Here is a 15,647-nt window from a genome sequence, read left to right as displayed (position 1 = left end):
GAGTGACGTCACTTCTGCAACGTCCCTCCGCAGATCCAGCCGCCCGGCCGCACAGCATTGCACAGGTAAAGTTTTAGACTGGGAGACAGGGACAGCCTCAGAGTCAGACAGGGTGCTGTGCTGAGCGGCATGGTGCGGGCAGGATGAAGCCATTATCGGTCCCCCAGCCTTAATTCTTGGGGGGGATCCATCCCCCCGTCCCCCCCGGTTCCTACGCCCCTGGCTGGAGGCACTTATATATGGGATCAGACTTGTTGGATTTCAACTATAAGTCATAAGAGATAAGCGCTCATGTAAATATGGGGATCAGTCAGCAAGGTTGTAGTCGGACACCCCCCTAACAACTAAGTTGAGTTCCCATATTGTGGGAGGGTTAAAGGGGTACTCCGGTGGAAACTTTTTTTTTTAATCAACTGGTGCCAGAAAGTTAAACAGATTTGTAAATTACTTCTATTAAAAAATCTTAATCCTTCCAGTACTTATTAGCTGCTGAATACTACAGAGGAAATTCTTTTCTTTCTGGAACACAGAGCTCTCTGCTGACATCATGACCACAGTGCTCTCTGCTGACATCTCTGTCCATTTTAGGAACTGTCCAGAGCAGCCTATGTTTTCTATGGGGATTTTCTTCTTCTCTGGACAGTTCTTAAAATGGACAGAGATGTCAGCAGAGAGCTCTGTGGTCATGATGTCAGCAGAGAGCTCTGTGTTCCAGAAAGAAAATAATTTCCTCTGTAGTATTCAACAGCTAATAAGTACTGGAAGGATCAAGAGTTTTTTAATTGAAGTAATTTACAAATCTGTTTAACTTTCTGGCACCAGTTGATAAAAAAATAAAAAAGTTTTCCACCGGCGTACCCCTTTAAGGCCTCTATACACATTGGCTTTAATGTATATGAGTGTCTCCCTACAATCCCCGATAGATGGTATCGGGGAGAGAAGGATCAGGCATATTGGATTTCAACCACCTGATCCTTTGTCCCTTGGAGAGATACTTCACAGACAGAGAAGTCTGACAGCAGCTCATCTCTCCTCAGGTTTACCCCTCCCCAGGTGTCTGGTGGTGGTTTACCCCTCCCCAGGTGTCTGGTGGTGGTTTACCCCTCCCCAGGTGTCTGGTGGTGGTTTACCCCTCCCCAGGTGTCTGGTGGTGGTTTATCCCTCCCCAGGTGTCTGGTGGTGGTTTACCCCTCCCCAGGTGTCTGGTGGTGGTTTACCCCTCCCCAGGTGTCTGGTGGTGGTTTATCCCTCCCCAGGTGTCTGGTGGTGGTTTACCCCTCCCCAGGTTTCTGGTGGTGGTTTATCGCTCACCAGGTGTCTTGTGGTGGTTTATCCCTCCCCAGGTGTCTGGTGGTGGTTTACCCCTCCCCAGGTGTCTGGTGGTGGTTTACCCCTCCCCAGGTTTCTGGTGGTGGTTTATCGCTCACCAGGTGTCTTGTGGTGGTTTATCCCTCCCCAGGTGTCTGGTGGTGGTTTACCCCTCCCCAGGTGTCTGGTGGGGGTTTACCCCTCCCCAGGTGTCTGATGGGGGTTTACCCCTCCCGAAGAGTCCGGCAGTGGCTTACCCCTTCTCAGTTCTGATGACATGAATGCTCTTCTGAGACCAGCGTTCATGAATGTGGAGGGATTGGGAAAGGTGTATAGTATGGGTAATTTTAATAAAAATGGCCCTATCCAGAATTTTAATCGCTAGAGATCTTTTTGCATGGACACTACACAAGCAGTTTCAGCTCTGCAGAATTGTGAATACAGCTCTGGAGTATAATATAGTCCTATAGTACTGTGCAGCATGGAAGGGCCGTCTGTGACCACGTCATAAGTGGAAATGGTGGTCAGGAAGATGAGTGGTTGCTAGGCAACCTGGAATGTTGACTAAGTACTAAAGAGTCCAAGGCGAAAATGGTGGTCACCCAGACAGGAAGACCAGTGGTTGGTTGCTATGCAACCTAGAGCACAGTCCTGATTTTGACAGGACCCTTGACAAAATGATCCCAAAGTGGGCGTGGCTTATGTTAATAAGCTCCAGAAATGGTTTTTATGCCAGATTTTGGGTGTTCCCGATGGATCGGGGAGGTTGAAGTTATAATATCTCCTGATTTGGGAGGCAAATTTTGGTCATTATGATAAAAAAAAAAAAATAGTTCTACGTATCATTATACAAAAGATAGTAACATTTGGATGCGGCAGAGTTTCTGTGTTATTTCCCAGACCTCTAATCCGCTATTGTTGTCTGACATCGGTTCCAGTTTCCACTAATCTCCCTGTAATGGAAGATAATGGATGGCGTTCGCCGCGCTCCTTTGTTCGCTGACATTTTACAGCTCTGACATTTGGCTTCCTGCTCCCCGTGAAGAGAGAAGATTACCTCCTAATAATAGGAATTGTTCTCACCCGTGTGGCGCCCCCTGCTGTGCAGAGATGAATATACAGTCTAGTATGTGGGGCGGGAGGGGTCCTAATCTTGTAAAACCAACTGTATACTAAATTACTATTCATTAGGCCTCAGTTATCAAAACAACTACTAGGCCTCATCACCCATAGCAACCAATTGATGCTCATTCTTATGACTGGTTGCTATGGGTGACAATGGCTGTTTATTTTTTGCTGTTATGCGCTATTTTAACAGGAATCAATAGCGCAATCTGCTCCACTATTGGGTCTTATTAAAGGAGGTTATCCAAGAATAGAAAAACAGAGCTAATTTCTTCCAAAAACAGCACCACACCTGTCCTCAGTTTTTGTGTGTGGTATTACAACTTGGCAGCATTCAGTTCAATGAAATGGAGCTGTAATACCACACACAACCTGAGGACAGGTGTGGTGCTGTTTTTTTCAGAGTCAGACAGAGTGCTGTGCTGAGCGGTATGGTGCGGGCGTAGTAGCGGCGGCGGGATGAAGCCATTATCGGTCCCCAAGCCTTAATTCTTGGTGGGGATCTATCCCCCCGTCCCCCCCGGTTCCTACGCCCCTGGCTGGAGGCACTTATATATGGGATCAGACTTGTTGGATTTCAACTATAAGTCATAAGAGATAAGCGCTCATGCAAATATGGGGATCAGTCAGCAAGGTTGTAGTCGGACACCCCCTTAACAACTAAGTTGATTTCCCATATTGTGGGAGGGTTAAAGGGGTACTATGGTGGAAAACTTTTTTGGCAGCATTCAGTTCAATGAAATGGAGCTGTAATACCACACACAACCTGAGGACAGGTGTGGTGCTGTTTTTCTTATTTAAAGAATCAGCTTTGTTTTTACTAATCCCGAATAACGGCTATAAATCAGCTTATATGGTCTAAATTAGGTAACTGGAATGAAAGCGCAGTGTGAACCGAGCCTAGCTGGTGTCATTTTGAAGTTGACTAAGGCTTCATTCACACACGCATATTGTTGCTGCAGATTTGCTGCTCCGTATTTTGCGGCTCATTGACTTCAATGAGCAGCACAATCTTCTGAAGCAAATCTGCAGCAGAAAATCCGCAAGCGGAATTTCAGAAGGCTGAATAGGAGTGCGGAATGTCATAGAAGTCTATGGGCTTTAATTTGAGCTGAAATTCTGCCGTGTGAATAGGGCCGGAGACTTTCATTTATTCCCTGACCCCCACCCCATGTATTTCAATGATGTGATACAGAATGTCATTATTTAACAATATCTTTGTGCGACACATAGATACCAATTCGTGATACAAAATATTGTAAGACATAATACCAATTCGTGATACAAAATATTGTAAGACATTATATCAATTTGTATATTATTGTGATATAGAATATTATTTTGTGATGCAGAACATCATTCTGTGATACACAATATTATATTTCTGATACAGTATATTCATTTCACATTACAAAATATTGAAATGCATAATATACAGAACAGAAGTATATATATTTTTTTAATGGAATATATTTTTTACCTCTTAAGGACCCATGACGTACATGTACGTCATAAGTCCGCTCCCGTTCTATAACTCGGGCCGCGGCGTGGCCTCTAACAATGGCAGGGGCCCGTGGCTAATAGCGCGCAGCACTGATCGCGGTGCCGCACGCTATTAACCCTTTAGACGCGGCGTTCAAAGTTGATCGCCGCGTCTAAAGTGAAACTAAAACATTGCCGGTTAGCTCAGGGAGCTGTTCGGGATCACCGCGGCGAAATCGCGGCATCCCGAACAGCTGTTAGACACAAGGAGGGTCTCCTACCTTGTCTCCTGGTGTCCGATCGCCGAATGACTGCTCAGTGCCTGAGATCCAGGCATGAGCAGTCAAGCGGCAGAATCACCGATCAATGGTTTCCTATGAGAAACCACTGATCCATGTAATGGATCAGTGTGTGCAGTGTTATAGGTCCCTATGGGCCTATAAGGGGGAAAAAAAGTGACTAAAGATCATTTAACCCCTTCCCTAATAAAAGTTTGAATCACCCCCATTTTCCCATTTTAAAAAAAAAAAACACAGTGTAAATAAAAATAAAAATATGTGGTATCGCCGCGTGCGGAAATGTCCGAATTATAAAAATGTATCATTAATTAAACCGTCAATGGCGTACGCGCAAAAAAAATCCAAAGTCCAAAATAGTGTATTTTTGGTCACTTTCTATATCATGAAAAAGTGAATAAAAAGCGATCAAAAAGTCTGATCAATACAAAAATGGTACCGATAAAAACTTCAGATCATGCAAAAAATGAGCCCTCATACCGCCCCATACGCGGAAAAATAAAAAAGTTATAGGGGTCAGAAGATGACAATTTTAAACGTATACATTTTCCTGCAAGTAGTTATGATTTTTTCCAGAAGTCCGACAAAATCAAACCTATATAAGTAGGGGATCATTTTAATCGTATGGACCTACAGAATAATGATAAGGTGTAATTTTTACCGAAAAATGTACTGCGTAGAAACGGAAGCCCCCAAAAGTTACAAAATGGCGTTTTTTTTTTTCCAATTTTGTCTCACAATGATTTTTTTTTCCGTTTCTCCGTAGATATTTGGGTAAAATGACCGACGTCAGTACAAAGTAGAATTGGTGGCGCAAAAAATAAGCCATCATGTGGATTTTTAAGTGCAAAATTGAAAGAGTTATGATTTTTTAAAGGTAAGGAGGAAAAAACGAAAATGCAAAAACAGAAACACGCCGGGTCCTTAAGGGGTTAATACAGGATATCATTTTGAGATTCGATTCAGAATATAATTATGTGATATAGAATATAATTTTGTGCCTCGGTATATCATTTTATAATATGTTTTTTACTTTGAATTTTGTAAACTAATTTACGAAAAGTACGTTTTCTCTATTGCGACAACGTGAAGTACAGTAAATGGCAGCGTTTCCAGCCCCCTAATGCATCCTATAGGACAGCAGACCTCCAGCTGTTGCAACACTACAACTCCCAGCATGCCCGGACAGCCAACAGTTTGGAGACCGCTGCTATGGGAGTGGTCTGGAACCAGTCTGGCCCAGGGGTGTAGATCGTCTTCACGTTACTCCCCCTGATCGGGTTTAAAGCAGACATGACTGTTCTACAGGACGGATGACCTGGGGCACAATAACAATGGCGGCTCATGTCACAGGCTCCGAGCTTAATGGCCGATGTGACCGAGGGGGCTCTCAGCACTAATGCAGAGCCTCGGCCGACAGGCTACCCACAATGCACCTGGGCCTCCATTCAAAACTTCTCGCTTCACTGAAGGTGCAATGAAATGTCTCCCTTTAATAAACTCTTCGGATTTCTGCGGAGGACAAGGACGCCATCTGGTCGCTCTCTGTTATCAATCGCCATCTTCTGTCCGTCCGTATAAACGTTCTATCACTGTGGAGGATAGAACTTCCTATGTATAGATAAAAGCAGCACAGAGTATTTTAGAGGTTGCATTGCAATGTCTCCGGCAGGGCCGGCTTTGCCTATAGGCAAAATAGGCAGCTGCCTAGAGCGCCCTCTTGATAGGGGGCACCGCTCTGCCTGCCACAAGAAAGTTAGACATCCAGCCTCTAAAGCAGTGGTCTTCAACCTGCGGACCTCCAGATGTTTCAAAACTACAACTCCTAGCATGCCCGGACAGCCAACGGCTGTCCGGGCATGCTGGGAGTTGTAGTTTTGCAACATTTGGGAGGTCCACAGGTTTAAGACTACTGCTCTAAAGGCTGTTCGGGCATGCTGGGAGTTTTAGTTTTGCAACATCTGGGAGGTCCACAGGTTGAAGACCACTGCTCTAAAGGCTGTTCGGGCATGCTGGGAGTTGTATTTTTGCAACATTTGGGAGGTCCACAGGTTGAAGACCACTGCTCTAAAGGCTGTTCGGGCATGCTGGGAGTTTTAGTTTTGCAACATTTGGGAGGTCCACAGGTTGAAGACCACTGCTCTAAAGGCTGTTCGGGCATGCTGGGAGTTTTAGTTTTGCAACATTTGGGAGGTCCACAGGTTGAAGACCACTGCTCTAAAGGCTGTTCGGGCATGCTGGGAGTTGTATTTTTGCAACATCTGGAAGGTCCACAGGTTGAAGACCACTGCTCTAAAGGCTGTTCGGGCATGCTGGGAGTTGTAGTTTTGCAACATCTGGAGGTCCACAGGTTGAAGACCACTGCTCTAAAGGCTGTTCGGGCATGCTGGGAGTTGTAGTTTTGCAACATTTGGGAGGTCCACAGGTTGAAGACCACTGCTCTAAAGGCTGTTCGGGCATGCTGGGAGTTTTAGTTTTGCAACATTTGGGAGGTCCACAGGTTGAAGACCACTGCTCTAAAGGCTGTTCGGGCATGCTGGGAGTTGTAGTTTTGCAACATCTGGGAGGTCCACAGGTTGAAGACCACTGCTCTAAAGGCTGTTCGGGCATGCTGGGAGTTGTAGTTTTGCAACATCTGGGAGGTCCACAGGTTGAAGACCACTGCTCTAAAGGCTGTTCGGGCATGCTGGGAGTTGTAGTTTTGCAACATCTGGGAGGTCCACAGGTTGAAGACCACTGCTCTAAAGGCTGTCCGGGCATGCTGGGAGTTGTAGTTTTGCAACATCTGGAGGTCCACAGGTTGAAGACCACTGCTCTAAAGGCTGTTCGGGCATGCTGGGAGTTGTAGTTTTGCAACAGCTGGAGACACATTGTTTGAAAAAAGGGGTTCAGTTCGGTTCTAGGACGCCTGTCACTGACATCGTGTGCCGCCATCTGGACTGGGATCGCTCCTCCGTGCCATGTGATCTGCAGGGGGAGCGGCGCAGACAGGGAAACGCACTTTAATCTCCCCGCAGGCTACTCAAGACCGAGCTGACATATCTCCTGATGAAGAGAAGGGAGGTCAGCCAGAAAAAATGGAGGATAAATGGACCGGCGTCCCCGCACCTCCATATGAGAAGCAGCAGGATGAGATCGCCTCACGTTACAGTGGAGATGTCTGGACAGAACTGGACTATACCGCCTAGACATCTGCCGTGTCACCATTGGAAGCTACTTCAAACATTTGTGGGTATAGATGAAACCTGGACACATTGGGGGAGATTCAGCAAAACCTGTTCTGTGGAAAAGTTGCTGAGTTGCCCATAGCAACCAATCAGATCACTTCTTTCAGTTTTGAAAACACCTCCGAAAAATGAAAGAAGCGATCTGATTGGTTGCTATGGGCAACTGGGCAACTTTTCCTCTGGACAGGTTTGATAAATCTCCCCCAAAGTGCGTCTCTTCAGGGTGGGGGGAACTATACTGCCAACCTAATGTGGGGGAACTATACTGCACCTAATGTGGGGGAACTATACTGCCAACCTAATGTGGGGGAACTATACTGCACCTAATGTGGGGGAACTATACTGCACCTAATGTGGGGGAACTATACTGCACCTAATGTGGGGGAACTATACTGCCAACCTAATGTGGGGGAACTATACTGCACCTAATGTGGGGGAACTATACTGCCAACCTAATGTGGGGGAACTATACTGCACCTAATGTGGGGGAACTATACTGCACCTAATGTGGGGGAACTATACTGCCAACCTAATGTGGGGGGAACTATACTGACAACCTAATGTGGGGGAACTTTACTGCACCTAATGTGGGGAAAATATACTGCACCTAATGTGGGGGAACTATACTGCACCTAATGTGGGGAACTATACTGCACCTAATGTGGGGGACTATACTGACAACCTAATGTGGGGGAACTATACTGACAACCTAATGTGGGGGAACTATACTGCACTTAATGTTTGGGAACTATACTGCACCTAATGTGGGGGACTATACTGACAACCTAATGTGGGGGAACTATACTGACAACCTAATGTGGGGGAACTATACTGCACCTAATGTTTGGGAACTATACTGCCAACCTAATGTGGGGGAACTATACTGCCAACCTAATGTGGGGGAACTATACTGCCAACCTAATGTGGGGGAACTATACTGCACCTAATGTGGGGGAACTATACTGCCAACCTAATGTGGGGGAACTATACTGCACCTAATGTGGGGGAACTATACTGCACCTAATGTGGGGGAACTATACTGCACCTAATGTGGGGGAACTATACTGCCAACCTAATGTGGGGGAACTATACTGCACCTAATGTGGGGGAACTATACTGCCAACCTAATGTGGGGGAACTATACTGCACCTAATGTGGGGGAACTATACTGCACCTAATGTGGGGGAACTATACTGCCAACCTAATGTGGGGGGAACTATACTGACAACCTAATGTGGGGGAACTTTACTGCACCTAATGTGGGGAAAATATACTGCACCTAATGTGGGGGAACTATACTGCACCTAATGTGGGGAACTATACTGCACCTAATGTGGGGGACTATACTGACAACCTAATGTGGGGGAACTATACTGACAACCTAATGTGGGGGAACTATACTGCACCTAATGTTTGGGAACTATACTGCACCTAATGTGGGGGAACTATACTGCCAACCTAATGTGGGGGAACTATACTGCCAACCTAATGTGGGGGACTATACTGCACCTAATGTGGGGGAACTATACTGCCAACCTAATGTGGGGGACTACACTCCCAACCTAATGTGGGGGGAACTATACTGCCAACCTAATGTGGGGGAACTATACTGCACCTAATGTGGGGGAACTATACTGCCAACCTAATGTTGGGGAACTATACTGCACCTAATGTGGGGGAACTATGCTGCACCTAATGTGGGGGAACTATACTGACAACCTAATGTGGGGGAACTATACTGCACCTAATGTTTGGGAACTATACTGCCAACATAATGTGGGGGAACTATACTGCCAACATAATGTGGGGGAACTATACTGCCAACCTAATGTGGGGGACTATACTGCACCTAATGTGGGGGAACTATACTGCCAACCTAATGTGGGAGACTACACTGCCAACCTAATGTGGGGGGAACTATACTGCCAACCTAATGTGGGGGAACTATACTGCACCTAATGTGGGGGAACTATACTGCCAACCTAATGTGGGGGAACTATACTGCACCTAATGTGGGGGAACTATACTGCACCTAATGTGGGGGAACTATACTGCACCTAATGTGGGGGAACTATACTGCACCTAATGTGGGGGAACTATACTGCCAACCTAATGTGGGGGGAACTATACTGACAACCTAATGTGGGGGAACTTTACTGCACCTAATGTGGGGGAACTATACTGCCAACCTAATGTGGAGGAACTATACTGACAACCTAATGTGGGGAAACTACAACCTAATGTAGGGGAACTATACTGCCAACCTAACGTGGGGGATCTATACTGACAACCTAATGTGCAGGGAACTGTGCTGCGTACTTACGTACTTAAAGGGGTAGTCCATTAATAAGATATATAAGTGTGCATAGGAATTTGTTCATAGTTTTTTTTTTTTTAACTATAGTCCGGCCCCAACGGTCTGAGGGACAGTGAACTGGCCCCTTGTTTAAACAGTTTGAGGACCACTGGTTAACAGTAAAAGAGGGCTGGCCCTGCGATGTCCCAGGCCGGCCCACAGGCTTACCTACGGCCCTGGTGGTGATGTGGCTGCGTAACCTGCGTGCCCCACATGACATCAGGGTAGCGTTTTCATTTTATATACTTTGATATAAAGGCCCATCACAATCTTCAGCACCAGGCCCATGATGCTCTTAATCCGGCCCTGAGGATTCAGGACACTCGTCCCGGATAGTGATGGGACCTTAATCGAATTTGCGATATTTCGCGAGCGAATATATGGATGAATATTCGTCCTATGTTCGCGAAAATCGCATATTTGCTATGTTTGTTTGCTTTTTTTTTTCCATGCGAAAATCGTAATGAAATTTGTATAGTGTGCATGTTGGATTATGAGGGAGATTTATCAAAACCTGTGCAAAGGAAAAGTGGCCCAGTTACCCATAGCAACCAATCAGATCGCTGCTTTCATTTTGCAGAGGCCTGGTTAAAAATGAAAGAAGAGATGTGATTGGTTGCTCTGGACAACTGGGCAACTTTTCCTCTGGACAGGTTTTAATAAATCTCCCCCATTATCTATCCTTCTCATTGGCCCACAAGCTAAAACAAGGGAGGGATCAGTGTCTTCTGGAAGTGCCGATATTCGTGAATATTTGCATATTCGCATATATACGAAATATTCGCGCTCCACACCGACTCAGACAGTAAATAATATTGGAGTCTTTTTTGGACCACAAGCTGGAAGCAGGGAGGGGTGATCACTTTTTTTTTTTTACACAATACACATCATTGTTGTGATGTTTACTGTGAAGAAGAAATAACGCACATTCATCATTACGAATATATAGCGCTATATTCTAAATATTTGTGATATCGCGAAGTGCTGATATTGGCGGTAAAAATTCACATTTCAAATATTTGTGCTCAACACTAGTCCCGGATCCCAAGGCGGACAGCCGCACATACAGCGGAAAGCATCCTCTCTGTGAGTCGCATCTGCAGGCGCCGAGGATAGAAGGTGTGGGCCCCCTGCTGCACCCTGGAGGAGATCACTGGGGAGGAAAAGGAATGGGGGGGGTATTGGGGCTAGAGAGAGCGGTGACTCTGCTGCCTACACCTACTGTGAGGGAAATCTGCTGCCTACACCTACTGTGAGGGAACTCTGCTGCCTACACCAACTGTGAGGGAACTCTGCTGCCTACACCTAGTGTGAGGGAACTCTGCTGCCTACACCTAGTGTGAGGGAACTCTGCTGCCTACACCTACTGTGAGGGAACTCTGCTGCTTACACCTACTGTGAAGGCGCTCTGCTGCCTACACCTACTGTGAGGGAACTCTGCAGCCTACACCTACTGTGAAGGTGCTCTGCTGCCTACACCTACTGTGAGGGAACTCTGCTGCCTACACCTACTGTGAAGGCGCTCTGCTGCCTACACCAACTGTGAGGGAACTCTGCTGCCTACACCTACTGTGAGGGAACTCTGCTGCCTACACCTACTGTGAGGGAACTCTGCTGCTTACACCTACTGTGAAGGCGCTAAGCTGCCTACACCTACTGTGAGGGAACTCTGCTGCCTACACCTACTGTGAAGGTGCTCTGCTGCCTACACCTACTGTGAGGGAACTCTGCTGCCTACACCTACTGTGAGGGAACTCTGCTGCCTACACCTACTGTGAAGGCGCTCTGCTGCCTACACCTACTGTGAGGGAACTCTGCTGCCTACACCTAATGTGAGGGAACTCTGCTGCCTACACCTACTGTGCTAGCTAATTTGGGCCTAGCTAATTCCTGCCTAGCTAATTTGGGGACAAACTACCAAACTAATTGGTAAGATATACATACACATTAATATAGGTATGCGTGTATGTATATAGTCCGGCCACGGAGACACAAAATCTCACTTTTTTACTCTACAACAATACAAAATATAATTCTGTGTTGCAAGATGCCAGATTTCACAGTCACATGTATTCAATCTCTACACCTGTGTGGGGGGTGATAGATGTCCCTCCACTAAAATGATATCCTGTGTCACAAAATGTCATTCTGTGTTACAGATTAAGACTCTGCTAAAATGACACGTCACAAAATGTGTTAAAAGGGTACGCCGCCCATAGACATCTCATCCCCCTATCCAAAGAATAGGGGATAAGATGTCTGATCGCAGGGGTCCAGCCGCTGGAGACCCCGTGATCTCGGCTGCGGCACCCCAGACATCCGGTGCACAGAGCGAACTTCGCTCTGTGGCGAATGACTGGCGATGCGGGGCGGAGGCTCCCTCCCATAGACTTGCATACAGGGGGCGTGGCCGTGATGTCATGAGCCTCCTGCGCTGTACCCAATGCTCTAAATGAATGCGTCGGCACCCCTGCGATCAGACATCTCATCCCCTATCCAAAGATGTCGAGGGGCTGAGTATCCCTTTACGGTGGAAAAAAACATTTTCATCTGGTGCCAGAAAGGTAAACAGATTTGTAAATGACTTCTATTTCAAAATCTTAATCCTTCCAGTACTTATCAGCTGCTGTATGCTCCAGAGGAAGTTGAGTAGTTCTTTCCAGTCTGACCACAGTGCTCTCTGCTGACACCTCTGTCCGTGTCAGGAACTGTTCAGAGCAGGAGAGGATTGCTATGGGGATTTTCTCCTACTCCGGACAGTTCCTGACACGGACAGAGGTGTCAGCAGAGAGCACTGTGGTCAGACTGGAAAGAACTTTACAACTTCCTGTGGAGCATACAGCAGCTGATAAGTACTGGAATGATTAACATTTTGAAATAGAAGTCATTTACAAATCTGTTTAGCTTTCTGGCCCCGGTTGATTTGAAAACAATTGTTTTCCACCGGAGTACCCCTTTAAAAACAAAAAAAGTAATTCCACGTTTCAAAAAATTGTTCTCCGCTGCAAAATGATAGGAGAGGAAAAGATGTCGCCCTCTAATATGAAGTGACATCATCTGTCAGGGTATCATTTTGTGTCACAGACTATACCATTTTGTAGCGGAAAGGGACGTATTGCCGAACGGAAGGACATTTTGTAGGAAAGATTTTTTTTTTTTTTTAATCGGAATTTTATTTTTGTAGAAAATAGGATCTTTTTTTTGTAAAACAGAAATACATTTGGTGGCACCGAATTTTCTTTTGGATCAGAGCGGGAAATTTTGCTTCAGGGAATTTAATTTTGTGAGGCTGAATTTTGATTTTGTCACAAAATGTCACTTATGACACAAAAAGAAAAGGTATTTCTGCTTTATAAAAAAGATTCTCTTTTTTATACAAAACACAATCCTATTTTTATTTAATTTTTTTTTACAAATAATATAATTAGTTTTTTTTTACAAATAATACAATTATAATTTATATATATATATATATATATATATATATATATTATTTTTTACAAATAATATCATTATATTTTTTTATATAAATAATTAATCTTTTACAATAATTATAATTTTTTTTATATACCGGTATATATTATTTTACAAATAATATCATTATGTTTTTTGATATATAAATAATTATAATCTTTTACAATAATGATAATTTTTTTATATAATGTTTTTTTTACAAATAATATCATAATATTTTTTTATATAAATAATTATAATCTTTTACAATAATTATAATTTTTTTATATAATTTTTATTTTTTTACAAATAATATCATTATGTTTTTTTTATATATAAATAATTATAATCTTTTACAATAATTATTTTTTTATATAATTTTTTTTTACAAATAATATAATAATATTTTTTTATATAAATAATTATAATCTTTTACAATAATTATAATTTTTTTATATAATTTTTATTTTTTTACAAATAATATCATTATGTTTTTTTTTATATATAAATAATTATAATCTTTTATAATAATTATTTTTTTATATCATTTTTTTTTTACAAATAATATCATTATGTTTTTTTTATATACGGTAAATACCGTAATTATAATCTTTTACAATAATTATCATTTTTTAATCTCATTTTTTTTTACAAATAATATCATTATGTTTTTTTTTTATATATATATATAAATAATTATAATCTTCTACAATAATTATAATTTTTGGCCACAAAATGTTCTTCTGTTTTGTAATTGGTCACCCTCTACTATAACTCAATAGGTGATAAAACGTGTCTTCCTAGTACAAAAGGATATCGTTGGTCACAAAATGATATTCTGCGTTCCATGATGTTTCCCTCTGCTCAAAATGATATATGAAGTCTCATGAAGAATGATCTCCTGGGTCACCAAAGGTCACCTTCTCCTGCAAATTGAAATTATTTGTGACAAAAAGTGTCATTTTTGTGCCGCAAAATTGAATTTGGTGAATTCTGCTGCGTTGTAGAATAATAATGCAAGTTCCAGAATTCATATGATATTTTATTAGGCACATTTAAAGGGGTACTCCACCCCCTATCCAAAGGATAGGGGATAAGATGTCTGATCGCGGGGGTCCCGCTGCTGGGGACCCCCACAATCTCGGCTGCGGCACCCCAGACATCCGGTGCATGGAGCGAACTGCACTCCGTGCCTGATGACTGGCGATGCTGGGCGGAGGCTCGTGACGTCACGGCCATGCCCCCTCAATGCAAGTCTATGGGAGGGGGCGTGACAGCTGTCACGCCCCCTCCCATAGACTTGCATTGAGGGGGTGTGGCTGTGATGTCACGAGCCTCCGGCGCTGCACCCGACACTCTAAAGGAACTCCGGGTGCAGCAGGGAGATCGTGGGTGTCCCCATCGGTGGGACCCCCGCGATCAGACATCTTATCCCCTATCCTTAGGGGATAAGATGTCTAGGGGCAGAGTACCCCTTTAAGTAGTGATCTACCTTAAAGGGGTACTCCGGTGTAAAACTTTTTTTTTTTTTTTTTAAATCAACTGGTTCCAGAAAGTTAAACAGATTTGTAAATTACTTCTCTTTAAGAAATCTTAATCCTTCCAGTACTTATTAGCAGCTGTATGCTACAGAGGAAATTCTTTTCTTTTTGAATTTCTTTTTTGCCTTGTCCACAGTGCTCTCTGCTGACACCTCTGTTCGTGTCAGGAACTGTCCAGAGCAGCAATAGGTTTGCTATGGGGATTTTCTCCTGCTCTGGACAGTTCCTGATACGGGCATCAGGTGTCAGCAGAGAGCACTGTGGACAAGACAAAACAAATTCAAAAAGAAAAGAATGTCCTCTGTAGTATACAGCTGCTAATAAGTACTGGAAGGATTAAGATTTTTAAATAGAAGTCATTTACAAATCTGTTGAACTTTCTGGCACCAGTTGATTAAAAAAAAAAAAAAAAATCCACCGGAGTACCCCTTTAAGGTAGATCACTACTTAAAGGGGTACACTGCCCCTAGACATCTCATCCCCTAAGGATAGGGGATAAGATGTCTGATCACGGGGGTCCTGCCGATGGGGACTCCCACGATCTTCCTGCTGCACCCGGAGTTCATTTAGAGTGTCGGGTGCAGCGCCGGGAAAAATTTCCTCTGTAGAATACAGTGGCTAATAAGTACCGGAAGGATTAAGATTTTTAAATAGAAGTGATTTACAAATCTGTTTAACTTTCTGGCACCAGTTGATTTATTAAAAAAAAAAAAAAAATGTTTTACACCGGATTACCCCTTTAAATAGACACCTAGTAAAAACACAGAACGCCGGTCCAGCTCTGCTATACGTTACACTGTCAGGTTTGGCGGTTATAGTGATGGCTACAATGATGCAGCATTAAGTTGTTTACTATAAT

General features: G+C 43.8%; 1 protein-coding gene across 4 annotated transcripts in view; it reads left to right on the top strand.

Moving 5' to 3' along the window:
- SYN3 (synapsin III) overlaps positions 1 to 15,647 on the top strand; it is a 301,143-nt gene that overhangs the window by 23,644 nt on the left and 261,852 nt on the right. Inside the window, exon 1 of one of the 4 annotated variants that reach the window (XM_056517635.1) lies at positions 12 to 65. The exons of 2 other annotated variants lie outside the window; for them this stretch is intronic. The gene's annotated coding sequence lies outside the window, so the exon portion shown is untranslated. Of the gene's footprint in view, positions 1 to 11; positions 66 to 5,068; positions 5,089 to 15,647 lie in introns of those variants that run through there. One more of the 4 variants, XM_056517636.1, reaches the window with a different exon arrangement.

Source organism: Hyla sarda, chromosome 4 (assembly GCF_029499605.1).
Source record: "Hyla sarda isolate aHylSar1 chromosome 4, aHylSar1.hap1, whole genome shotgun sequence".
NCBI classification, from domain to species: domain Eukaryota; kingdom Metazoa; phylum Chordata; class Amphibia; order Anura; family Hylidae; genus Hyla; species Hyla sarda.
Note: the sequence above shows the minus strand (reverse complement) of the source record. Positions and strands in the feature narration are given on the sequence as shown.